The following is a 13,248-nucleotide window of genomic DNA, read 5'->3' as shown; positions in this document are numbered from 1 at the left end:
TATTCACAATAGCTAGGAGATGGAAGCAACTTACATGTCCTGTGACTGATAAATGGGTAAGGAAAATGTGGTACATAAACACTATGGAAAAAGAAATCACTAACTTCACCAGAAATTGATGGAACTAGAAAAGATGACTTTGAATGAGGTAACACAGAACGGGAAAGACAAATGTCCCATGTTCTCTCTCATTGGAGGCTCCTCACTACAAACCTTCAGATGTGAATTCATATTCTAGAATAACTGCAGAAACAAGACAAGTAAAAAAGGGACTATTGATAAGTTAGGTTGTGGGGGAACAACAGAGAGGGGAATAGCCCGGAACAAGGGGTTTGATGGGGAAATGGGGAAAGGGAGGGCTGTAATTAGGAAGGGGGAGATAAATACAGAAAGGGGAAGTAGAGGCTAAAATAATATCAAGGATGTCTGAGAAGTCATAAGGAATCACAATATTAACTATTTACCTAAAAAAATATACGTAAGTCTGTGTGTAAATGTACATATATAGTTTAAGTAAAATTTTCTCATCTGGGCTGACAATGTTCCCTCCAAGAGCCATAGGCTATCTAACAAAAGTTCCAACACCAGGCAGGAGATGCTGTCTTTTGAGTTGTTGGTCAAGATTGTCCAAGAGACCCCAGCAACATAGAGCCTATTATTATTGCCTTTGGCTGTCCTCCAGAGGTGAACATTAATAAGCCCATATCGCTGGAGATACCTTGTTCTTCAGAGACAGGGACAAAGGTCCGTGAGCTCTAATTGGACTGATGCCTCCTCACTGAAGACTAGCTTGCTTCCAAGGGAGGGAAGCAACCAGCAGCCCTCAAGGCTGACACACATGATCCACATCAACAAGCAGCATGGCACAGTAGCCTCAGGGTACAGCAGTGGCACAAAGTCCTTGGTGGTAACCAACAGCCCTATAGTTAGACTTGACACTGGAAATCTAGCTAATACCCAGGGCTAGTGAAGTCATGGATCTTGGAGGAGAACCTACAACCATCACTTCGCTAAACCACGGTTATCCCTAACTACGTTCTAAACATTTGTCCTTTTACCCACAGTTAACTATAGTCCCCATCCTTCATTAAGGAAACTTGTCTTTGAAACAAAGGAGACCATTACAGAAAATCACAACCAACCAATGTTCAGAGTCATGGAGCCAGCTCCAATACTTGTATTCACAAAATAACTCCCCACCTGAGGCTCGGAGAACAATGTGAAAGAGGGGACAAAAGATTTTAAGTGCTGGCATAAACCCTGAAGAAACTCTTCCAGACCCTGACCAAAGCCCTACATTGAAACCACAGTCCCTTTCCCTTCACGGCCATTGCCTAACTCAGTCACCCTCTGTCACCCACATCCTGGCAGCAGGGGAAGGCAGTTTCTAAAGGTTAAAATGGCATTGTCTAGGCAAACAAGTCCAGGAAGGAGAAACTGTAGACTGGCATGTAGCTCCCTGAAGCTGCATAAACTTCTCATCCTCCAAACTCCCTATGTAAACTAATTACCTCCCTCCCACTTTTGACAGATACCCTATAGTGGGAAATTACCAATATGGAGTCAGGTAGAGATACAAGGGTATTTAATAGGGAAAAGCCTTATTTACAGAGCAACCTAGACAGTCGGCATGGCAGCTGTCTCTGTAGCAAGACGAAAAGTGAAACCGAAAGAGCAATGCAGTCCCCTGAAAGTCTCACTCTACATCACCCTGACCACGCCCTCGCAAGTGTGGTCAGGCACACCTGTAGCCAGCCCCTAAGTAGGCGTGGCTACAGCTTCCCCTACAATTCCCCTTTTAGTCTAAAAGAGGATTAAAACTTAACCGTGTAAAGTATCCAAAATTAACAATCATAAAGGTAAAATATAAGAAGATATGTCACATCCTAACTATCTATTTTAATTAAACCCTAAAGTCATCTGAGAGAGGTGTCCAAGCCTGAACACCTCCTTCCAATCCCAACCATAAACAATAGGAAGCTATCCCTAACTAGGTATATACACTATCCTAAGTGACAACAATGGGGAAAGGGGACATAGCATCCTCCAAGTTACTTCCTGCTGAAATGGGATGACGATAGTCTTGTGGGGTCCTGTAGGAAGAAAATGTCAGTATAGTGAAAGCCTTGAATGGATTGTATCCAGTCCGTGTTAGATGGGATTCACTTGACTGAAGATCTCGCTTGAAAACCACAACTTGATTGAAGTCAATACCCAAACCTCTGGCCAGAGTGTCAGTTGAAATGGAGCAAGTTGGATCCAGTGCAGTGGAGGAGGTGTGGCCCATTTTCTTTCCAGGGTGTCCAGGGATTGCTGTCAGGCAGGTCTTCATTGGCTGTGTGGGACTCAAACAAAACAGTTAGCAGAGAAATGTTTGCTTGTGTATGTACACATGCTGGGGAATGCAACCATGAGAGCATAACTATTATGAGAGGGTGTACACCTTGAGAGAAAGATCCAAGAAAGACAAAGACAGTCCCTAAATTCTTCTTTTATTCTGTATTACATCAATTGGCTTCTTGATACAATACAGAAACACTGAAGTTTAGTTAAATAACATGCTTGGATTTTAGAGGAGGAAAGCCAAATTCACCTCTAAATCCAGCATTGGTTTAATTGAATAGGGACTAGGAAATGAAGAGAAATAGAGTTCTCTGAGCGACAGCTGTAAAGTTTACCGTATGGCACATTCCTTTTGTTTGATGGTTATAGCTACCTTTTCTTCATAAGTATCTACCCATGCAGTGTCCTTTGCCTTCTGGAGATGAGTTTTCCTGTGAAGATAAAAGCAAAACACTTCCCTTTCCTTTGGGGGGTTTCAATTTAGTTTATAAGATATACCTTAGTAGAATACCTGTCATTTCTCCTCGTCAAGAGGTTTTGACTTTTCAACTCAAATCTTGATCAACTTTGATGATATCCAAAGTTTTTCTTCTCCTGTAGAAACAAATGCAAAACCCCTACCCCAACATAACATGTCCTGGTTTCCATACAGAGGTTAGTACATCTTTGAAGTATACCGGCTGATTGAGTTCAGCAATTTTTTCCATAGTCCAGTGTCTTTCTGCAGCTGTTTTTCCTTTTTCATTGTTATTAAGAAAGTTTAGTGTTAATAAAGCATTATGCAACCTATGTTTGGGGGTTTAGTCTTCCAAGCTTGTTTGTTGAGCATCTCCTTAAATGTTCTATTAGATTGCTCAACCACTGCTTGTCCTGTAGGATTGTGTGGTATACCGGTAACATGCTTTATGTTGTAATATTTAAAAAATTGTTCCAATTTTGTAGAGACATATGCTGGAGCATTGTCAGTTTTTATTTGTGCAGGTATACCCATAACTGCCATCACTTCTAGCAGGTGTGTAATAACAGAATCAGCTTTTTCAGAGTTAAGAGCAGTAGCCCAAAGGAACCCTAAGAATGTGTCTATAGTATGATGCACATATTTCAAATTTCCAAACTCTGCAAAGTGAAAGACATCCATCTGCCAAACCTCATTTCTCTGAATGCCCTTAGGATTACAACCTGCTGGCAATGGAGTTTGATTATAAAAGGAACAAGTAGGACAGTTTCTCACTATCTCCTTGGCTTGTTGCCAAGTGATGGAGAAGTCCTTTTTTAAACCTTTGCTATTTACATGATGTTTCTTATGAAATTCTGAGGCTTCTAGCACACTTCCAATTAATAAACGATCAATCTCATCATTGCCTTGTGCTAGTGGGCCTGGCAGAACCATATGGGATCTGATATGTGTAATGTATTTAGGATTATTTCTGTTTCTGATTGTTTCCAGTAATTGTGAAAACACAGAAGTTAATTCTGTATTATCAGGAACGAATTCTGCATTCTCAATATGTAATAACACGACTCTCTCTGCATATTGAGAATCAGTAACTATATTAAGAGGTTCTGTGAAATCCATAAGTACCATGAGAATTGCATATAATTCTGCCTTCTGTACAGATGTATATGGACTTTGAACTACTTTACTTACCTCACCTGCTTTATAACCTGCCTTACCTGATTTGTTGGCATCAGTGTAGATGGTAAGAACTCCAGAAATGGGAGTTTGTCTTACGTGGAAGAATCCAGACTGTATTTTTTATGAATTTAATTCTGTCAGTTTTTGGATGGTTGTTGCTAATTGTTCCCAAAAAGTCAGTAAGAGCTATTTGCCAATATTCATTATCCTTCCATAAGGAGGAAATTTCTTCATTAGTTAAAGGTACTATAATTTCTGCTAGATCTTTTCCAGTCAGCTGACAAAGTCTTAATTTACCCTTTAAAATCAAATCAGAAATCTTTTCTATATATGTCTTTAACTTTTTATTCTGTTTATGTGGCAGAAATATCCATTCCAATATAGTGTCTTCCCTATGCATCAGAATCCCAGAAGGGTATTCTCTGGATGGCAAGATAACCAGAATACAGTCTAAATTAAGGTTTATCCGATCTACGTGTGCATCCAATATTCTGTTTTCTACCCATTGTAACTCTTTTTCTGCCTCACCAGATAATGTTCTCTGACTGTTTAGGTCGTTATCACCTTTAAGGGCCATTTTTAAATGCTTTAAGTCATGTCATTCTATACCAATAATCGTCTGTAATTGAGAAATTTCCCCTAATTTCTGAAGAGAATTAAGAGTTTGATAACAATCTCTCCTAATTTGTACCTTTTGAGGTCTGATTCTTTGTAAGTCTATCTTGTAACCTAAATAGTTAATAGAATCTCCTTTTTGTATCTTTTCTGGGGCAATCTGTAACCCCCAACAAGGCAGAACTTCCTTCACCATTTCAAACATATGTTCCAAAGTTTCCTTATTAGAATTTGATAAAAGAATGCCATCCATGTAATGATAAACAAGAGATTGTAAAAATTTCTTACGAATTATTTCCAAAGGTTGCTGTACAAAGTGCTGACACAAAGTAGGACTATTTAGCATTCCTTGAGGCAAAACTCTCCACTGATATCTCCTAACTGGCTGTGAATTATTAAGAGTTGGTACAGTAAATGCAAATTTTTCTCTATCATTTTCCTGTAACGGTATTGTGAAAAAACAGTCTTTTAGATCAATGACTATGATAGGCCATCCTTTAGGTATTAAGGAAAGTAATGGAATTCCAGGTTGCAGAGATCCCATTGGTTAAATTACCTTATTTATGGCCCTAGGTCTGTCAGCGTTCTCCATTTACCTGACTTCTTTTTGATAACAAATACAGGAGAATTCCAAGGACTGGTAGATTCCTCTATATGTCCAGCGTCTAGCTGTTCCTGTAGTAACTTTTCTAAAGCCTCTATCTTCTCAGAGGTCATAGGCCATTGTCCTACCCAAACTGGTTCATCTGTAAGCCACTTCAATGGCAGGGCCTTTGGCTCCTCTTGACGCTCAAGGAGCTTTGCCTCTTCCCTTACCAATGCCTTCCACTGGATTTGGCATGAATTCTCAAGTACAGCTGCTACCAATCGTTCCCAATCTGTGGGTGTCACCCTGTTAAAGGTTTCCCATGAATGTAATAGCTGTTTTACGTATGGGCTATGGAGACCATATGAGAAAACTGATTCTTTAATATTCTTAAGATCCTTCAGCTGTATAGGTTGCCATTCATAAGCCATCTGTCCATGAGGGTGTTTCTTAGAAGCTGGCTTTTCTACCATGGTAGCTGGGTACACTAATGGTGTACGAGTAACAACCTTAGAAGAATAGTCACGATACCTGGGTGGAGTAGGTGCCTGGGATTGGAGTGATTCTGCTTCTGAGGCATCCCAATGATCTTTAAGCCTAGTAATGATATCCTTTTGAAAAGTTTCAATCTCCTTTATCATAAAAGATTCCAAGCAGATTAGTGAATCTGTAAATTGCTCTAACTGCTCATTTACATGTTTTTCTAGGTCTTTAATATGATCATCCTTAGGCAGGATCTGGATGGCATGGAAACTGCCTTCTAGGTGTTGGAGTCTAGATTTGAGGTCATGATTTGCTGATTTTGAGTCCTCAGCAATCGACCGTATGGACCTATGTAATCTGTCAGCCCTGTACTGTAAATTATCTTCCAAACATTCGAATCTAGACTCAAATTTGTGATCTGCTACCTTGGATGCTTCAGTGATTGATTGAATGGCATTGTCCTATTCTTCAACCCTATCCTGGGTACTTTGCACCTTTGCATCTAGTTTCTGGGTAACAGTGCCTATCTGAGTTTCTAGCTGGTCACAGATATTCTTTAGTTCATCACAATCCTCTGACAGCCTAGCCTCTAAGGCCTCAGACATGGAGGATCTCTCTGTGTTTATCTTATCATAAATAGGCTGCATCTCATCTTGGGTAACAGACAGCTCTGTCTTTAGTGTATTGGACACAGAGCCAAGCTTATCATCCAATTTCTGTTCCACTTGCTGCACAATTGTGGTCTGACCTAATCTGTTCTCCAAAACCTCATTGCGTAAAGCTGTTATTTCCTGCAAGCAGGTGGTGAGGTTATCTCTGTCACTGTTCCTGAGCCCTCTGGCTAGTAATATTATTTGTACCAGCAAGCTAACTGCCATTATGGTATATAGGCCGGTAATTGGCAAATTAGCATCTTCCTCAAGCAGTGAATTCACGTAATAAGAAAAATATTACCAATTTTAGCAAATGATAAATATTCTGCCATAATTTTACCTGATTTCTACTCCAGATGTAGTAACTATCTTTGACCAGTGGGTGGCACAGGTGTTCAGTTAGTCTGTGGCGTTTGGCAGTGGTGGGTGGCAGCTGTGGAGAGAGGTCACAAAAGTGGCTGTGCTTATCTTTGAGAGTATACGGCCTTGAGGCTGCAACCACTGAATGAGGTGCAGTTTTAAGGCACGGACCCTGCAGAAAGCTGAGACCTACTCCAACTCAGTTCAAGGGCTGGAGGCCTTCGGGTGTGGGTAGGCAGCAGTCCGAGCTGGTCCCCAGAGCACAGTGGTAAAACCATAGGAGGTCTGTTTGAGTCTCCAAGCTGGGAGCAGCTCAGCGGCAGCGGGTTGGCTGGGAGCCGGGAGCACCTGTGAAGAGAGGGAGCTTTCCCCGCCTAGGCCGCAGGCCCAGTGGGACCCACAGCCTGTCCCAAATGGGGTGTAGGATTCCAATATCCCACTCCTAACAACCAGTTATAGTGGGAAATTACCAATACAGAGTCAGGTAGAAATACAAGGGTATTTAATAGGGAAAAGCCTTACTTACAGAGCAACCTAGCCAGTCGGTGTGACAGCTGTCTCTGTAGCAAGCCCCAAAGTGAAACGGAAAGAGCAATGCAGTCACCCTGACCACGCCCTCGCAAGTGTGGTCAGGCACACCTGTAGCCAGCCCCTAAGCAGGCGTGGAGGGCATGGTCAGGCGCACCTGTAGCCAGCCCCTAAGCAAGTGTGGCTACAGCTTCCCCTGCAATTCCCCTTTTCCACTGCATCTGCCCCTCACGGTTTGAAACAAACAGTCCAGCCTGTCTGAGCTGCCTCAGAAATCTAACAGTGAGAACCAGCAGATCAGGGAAGGGTCCCAGAGTCCACACACAGTGCCTCAGACACAGAAGGAATGTAGGTTGTCACCAGTGCTCTGCTTTGAGCCTCTCCCAGCTTAACCACAGCCTCAAGCCGGGAGCCCACTGCTTTCCTAGGGCTTGAAGTACTGACTTCACAAGTTTGCCAGACCAATAAACACTCATCATACTGTTAGTAGAGCTGTTTGTGTCAAAGCCTAGGGCCCTGGCAGCTGTAAGAAGCATGGCAGAGCCAACTGTCTCCCATGTGCCAACAAAAGAGACAGGTAATAGTGAAAGGAGAGGAAAGATATCTATCCAATGTGGCTGCATTTGGAAGGTCCAGTAACACAGTCTAGCTCAATCTTCAGCATACTGACATGAGGCTTGTGCTTAAATAGTAGGCAAGGAGGTACCCATAACTAAGGAGTCCTAGTCCAGGTGTGGTCCCTCCCATCATTAGTCCATCATTGTCTCTGCTCATATCTGTCCTGTCTTGTAAGAAAAGAGTAAAATCTCTTCCTGGTAGATGAATTCAGTCCTGTAGCTGCTACCAGGCTTCATCCTTTCCCTTCTCCCAGCATGAGATTCCTGGAGAAATTCCAATTCCTTGTGGACCAATTTTCAATAGTATGTAAAAATTTTCAATAGTAGCCAAAGGGATAGCCATACACGTCTCTCTTTACAATATCTTCAGTCCTGACCTGATGGCTACAGTGTTGTGGTCCCAGCCTCTCTATTCTGTATCTCAAACAAATGTCTGCATAAGCTACAATGGACTCTTTGGGATGGATTCTGAAGGACAGCGTGACAGCCCAGCACTGCCTCAGCTATATTACAGATGAACAGGACATGTGAGAAAAGCCTAGGGACAGAAGATCCCTGCCCCCATACACAGCACCATTTCTTGTGGAGAATACAGACCTGTCCAACACACTCGGGGACTTTTAGGACCTGATTCATTTGTGGATCATACACTACCAGTAATTATCTGGAAATTGTAACCTGAAATTGCTTCAAATTTGCCCTAAATGAAGTGCAGATAATTGATGTAATTAGAAAGGGGACACAGCCTAGAAAAGCTGCAGATAAAAGTGAAATGAAATAATGTTGGTGTTGAGTGACAAAGACAGATGCTGAGTTCAAACATAATCCTGGTTTTTGAATGCCCCTTGGAAGATAAGGTATTAAAAAATACCCAGATCACTAATTAAGCCATCTGCTTCACTCTGGTTCTGTGAGCTCACATAGACACCCCTGCTTCCTGCATTAAGGTAAATGTTCCTTAGGGGAAGGATATTTAAAAGAATGGGAAGTCACATCATTTATCTAGTTATGCTGAATGTACCTGGTCCTCAGAGTTCCAACCCCTTTAAGCAGCTCCACCTCCCAATTTTAAGAAACACTGTCATTTACTTGCTGAAGAAGCCACAAAGCAAGATGACATTTTCATTAAAGAAACAAGAGTAGATTATCATGCCTGTGGCACTCATTTTACAAACATAATTTACTGACCTTGAACTGTGAAAGTCCATGCCTAAGTCCCCTCCTACCCCTGTCTTCTGGAAATCTCAGCAAAATAAATTTAATGACAAGAGAACATTAAACTCCAAAATGTAAAATCCTGTGCCAAGCTGGAGCTCAGTCCAGCCAGCACTCGGTTTGCAAACACAAGAATCCTAGTTCACTTGGTCCCCAGGATCCACCTACAAAGAATTCAGGCATGGTGGCATATGCTTGTAAACCCAGAACTAGGGAGGGAGAGGCAGGCAGATCCGGAGGACTTGTTGGCTGGCCAGCCCAGCTTACTTGGTGAGTTCCAGGTGAATGGAACAGTCTGTCGCAAAAAAACAAGGTAGACAGCTCCTAAGAAGGGACAGCTCCACATGCTTACCTGTATACTCGTGAAAGAGAAAATAAGCAAATTTTTAAAACACTGAGAAGTTGGAATGTCACTGGCCTAGGATATACAGTCACAGAATGATTTTAGCTTCCTGCAGGCACACACAAATTTTGAAGTCCTGGCATGCCATTCTCAGTTCACTTCTAGTCAAGAACCCTGATGGCTTTAAATTACCGTTATATGATAGAGATTGCCTTCACTGTCAGAAACTAGGCACTGCTGTTGTCTGCTTCCTGCAGGGTACCAAGGTGTGAGGAGGATTCCCACTGTCTTCTAGAGCCTTCCTCTATAGCCCTGGATCCCTGCCTCACAAACAGGCTCATGCTGCTCAAACCCACCCACGTAACAGAATGAGGACCCTGTTATTCTTCACATCCACCGTCAGCCTGCCAAGCCTGTGTGCCAACCCACAGGGGTCTGCCCACTACTCCTTCCTCTTCCCAGACAGATGGGTGGCCCTGTGTGTCCGATAGGTCATGAGAAGGGTGACCTGACCCTCCCCCACTCTTCCTACTAAACAGTCTTAGCTGGGTGAACCCAGGTAACCTCCAGGCCAGGTGTCTCCGGGTAGCCAGAATATTAGGGACCAGCAGCAGGGTGCCCTCAAAGAGCAGGGAGGTGACAGAAAAAAATCTGAAAACCCTGGAAGCTGCCAGAACCCAGTATAGTGTGCAGCGGAGAAAGGTGGCCTAGCAGCCTCTCAGAGACCGCAAGTACTGTCCCCTAACCAGGAAGGTGTCCAGAAGTCTATTCCCAGAAGATGTCTGTCAAAGAGGATGTGAGATCTGTATGCTCACTCTCCACTCCCCAAATTCCACACCCCTGCCTCCTACTCCATTGCCTGGTGGAGCTCTGCTGTACTGGAAATCAGCAGAGTCAGCACAAAGCACTATAGAGCTTGCCTGGCCTGCATGAGGCTCTGGTCTCCAGCCCCATTGAGGGTGGGAAGGGGGCAGGGTAGAGATATAGACAGGGATGGAAACATACATATACACACACAGAGGAGAGAAAGAGAGAGGGAGAAGGCGGTGGGGGAGGAAGAGAGAGAAATAATCAGACAGAGAGAAAGAGAGGGGTGCTGTGCTAGCAAAGAATGATAGTCACAGGCCAAAGGGAAGGATGCAGAAGCATTTTCTTCTTGGGGTTTGAATTAAAGTTATGTAAGGATATACTGAATTTATGACATACACATGGGAACATCTGATGTTGATCTTTCTTAAGAATGGGATTTGAGTGCCAATGAACGTAAGAAAGAACACAGAAATTCCTACAACCTCACGACTTCCTCAATCTCTAGAGAATAGTTATGATGCTTCCATATCTCAGATGTTTTTCCGAAGACAAATAGCATTGCTATGCTTTATGTAACTTTTAACACGCTGGCCTATGGGTCAGGCTTCTCTGCTAACTGTAAACTCCTAACCTCAGCTGCCTTAAGTCCCTAGTTTCCTAACCCAGTTCTTCCAGCAATAATCTATAGAGACAACTTGGCCACCCTCTGCCAGTATTCATGAGACCAGGCAAGATATATATACAAAAAATTTAGTAAAGGCAATACAAAGTAAGAAGAGGCAGAGATGCTGTAGGCAAGTTCAGAGAGAGAGAGAGAGAGAGAGAGAGAGAGAGAGAGAGAGAGAGAGAGAGCGCAAGAATGGCAACCCCTAGCAGAGAGGGGGAGTTCCTATAAAATGGCTAAGGGTACACTCTTAGTCTTACCTTTTTCATGCATTTAGGGACATATTTAAAGAGTTAAGCAGACATAGTCACCTTGGTAAATCATACATTTTATAGCATCAATAGTCTTTCTTGAGATTGACCATTATGGATAAGGCACAGTGGAGCCATTAGGAGTTAGGCTATAGTCCAGATGTTTTTGGTTGGTTGGTTGTTGGTTGGTTGGTTGGTTGGTTTTTGATTGTGAGCCCAGCCTTTAGTGACAGAGCCATCTCTCCAGTTGTTTTAGTTTTTGTTTTTGTTTTTTTACATCACATTGCTTCTGGAGACTCAGAATATCAAAAATAGGGCAGTTTGTTTTACAACTTTGCAAAGCCAGTCATCAGCCAAAAAGGTGGTCACCATGTCTGAGCTTCATTCATATTTGACCAAGTAGTCACACAGGTACAAGCTTCCTCATCGCCATGTAGGTCTCACCTGCTCCTCTAAAGTTTATGTCTGTCTTTTTCTCAACTAAAATCATGTGTGAGTTCATTTGTATGCCTTACATCCTGCTTAAGGTAGGTGGTCAGACAATTGGCACTGTCACATCTCTCAGTTGCTGGCTTGACTTTGTTCATTGTCTACTTTAAATTTATTATCTGTATTTGGACCAAAGCTGATTAAAGCATTTTTGAAAATGAACCACCAGGTTCTATTTCTTGCAAAAAAAATGGGAAAAGAAAGAAGGAAGGAAGGAAGGAAGGAAGGAAGGAAGGAAGGAAGGAAGGAAGGAAGGAAGGGGGAGGGAGGGAGGGAGGGAAGAAAGAAAGAAAGAAAGAAAGAAGAAAGAAAGAAATAATGAATGAATGAATGAATGAATGAAAGGAACCAATTTAAAGCATAACTTGATTTCAGCATCTGCCCCCAAAGTTGATACAGAATCTGAATTCCAGAGAACCAGACATCATGTATGGAGGGAACAGGCATGCTGACTTTCCATCACCAGCTCAGAATGCACATAGTGTTCTGGTGCACATGAAAACTGATCAAGATGGGCTGTTTTCCAAACCTTCATTCACCAAACTAACAAGTCTAAGAGGAGTGAGATCATCTCAAGGAACTTCTCACACCTCCAGAGGACTGTTGCAGAAACAACATAAACAATTCTGGTATATTCCAAATATTTGGAATTAATTTACTGCCGAGAACTCCAATGAAGGAACCACTAATGGACTTAGAAGCTGATTTTAACTGAAGAGCAAACACGGTGGGATTGACTATTAGACTTTGTCAACGTCAAGTCAAAAATGTCCCTCATTAAAGGCATCAGGACTACTATGAGATGATAGATGGAGTCAAAGAAAGTATTTGCAAGGCAACATCTGAGGAACAGCTTATCCAGAATGCATATAAAAGTTAGATTTCTTGGCAAGTGGAGTGAGCCTAACAATGCTACTATTTTCAAAATTACTACTCTTAAGATGAGCAAATTGTAAAGAGAAATAAAACATCTTACTGGCACCTTCTCTTAGATTAGTCACTTAGAAATAAATCACTGTCTTAAAAAGATGGTTCACACAAGAAGGCCTTAATGTATTCAGGTGAAGCCTCCAGAGGCTTAATGAAGTTAAACCATGAAAATCACTTCTCACTGCAGAAGCCTACTTCCTGGACAGCTTATTTTGGAAAATGGAGTGACAGAAAAGGTAATTAAAATGTAGACCACAGAGTAAAGGCTCCTAAAGAGTGGTAAGAAAGGGTCAGACACCACATCAGGAAGACGAGTCTTTGCTCTCTGAGCCCTTCTATTTGCTCACTAACTGGTGACCATGGACTGTCAACTTAATTCCTTACCAGAAGCCCCCCAATCCACCCTTCTGAACACAAGCCAGTAAGCAATTTTCTCAATGTTGACTTTATTTAAACAATGACAGAATTAACCCAGTGTTGGACTTTGAAAAATCACAAAATGAAATTCCTTAAAAATTTATGTACTCAGGACTTAACGACAATGTCTAGCAAAGCAAGGGTGTGAAGCCATCCCCTGGGGTGTGGTCAGCCTTCCTAGGTCACACCCTCAAAGAAAGCAGACCTCTCTCTCTCTCTCCCAGCAGTTATTGGTTGCCAGTTGCTCCTCAGCAAGGGACAGGTCTTCATGCTAAGCCCTTCTCCGTGCTTTGATTTTGTCGGACTTG

Source organism: Cricetulus griseus, chromosome 2 (assembly GCF_003668045.3).
Source record: "Cricetulus griseus strain 17A/GY chromosome 2, alternate assembly CriGri-PICRH-1.0, whole genome shotgun sequence".
Classification (NCBI taxonomy): Eukaryota; Metazoa; Chordata; class Mammalia; order Rodentia; family Cricetidae; genus Cricetulus; species Cricetulus griseus.
This window is presented reverse-complemented; position numbering follows the sequence as displayed.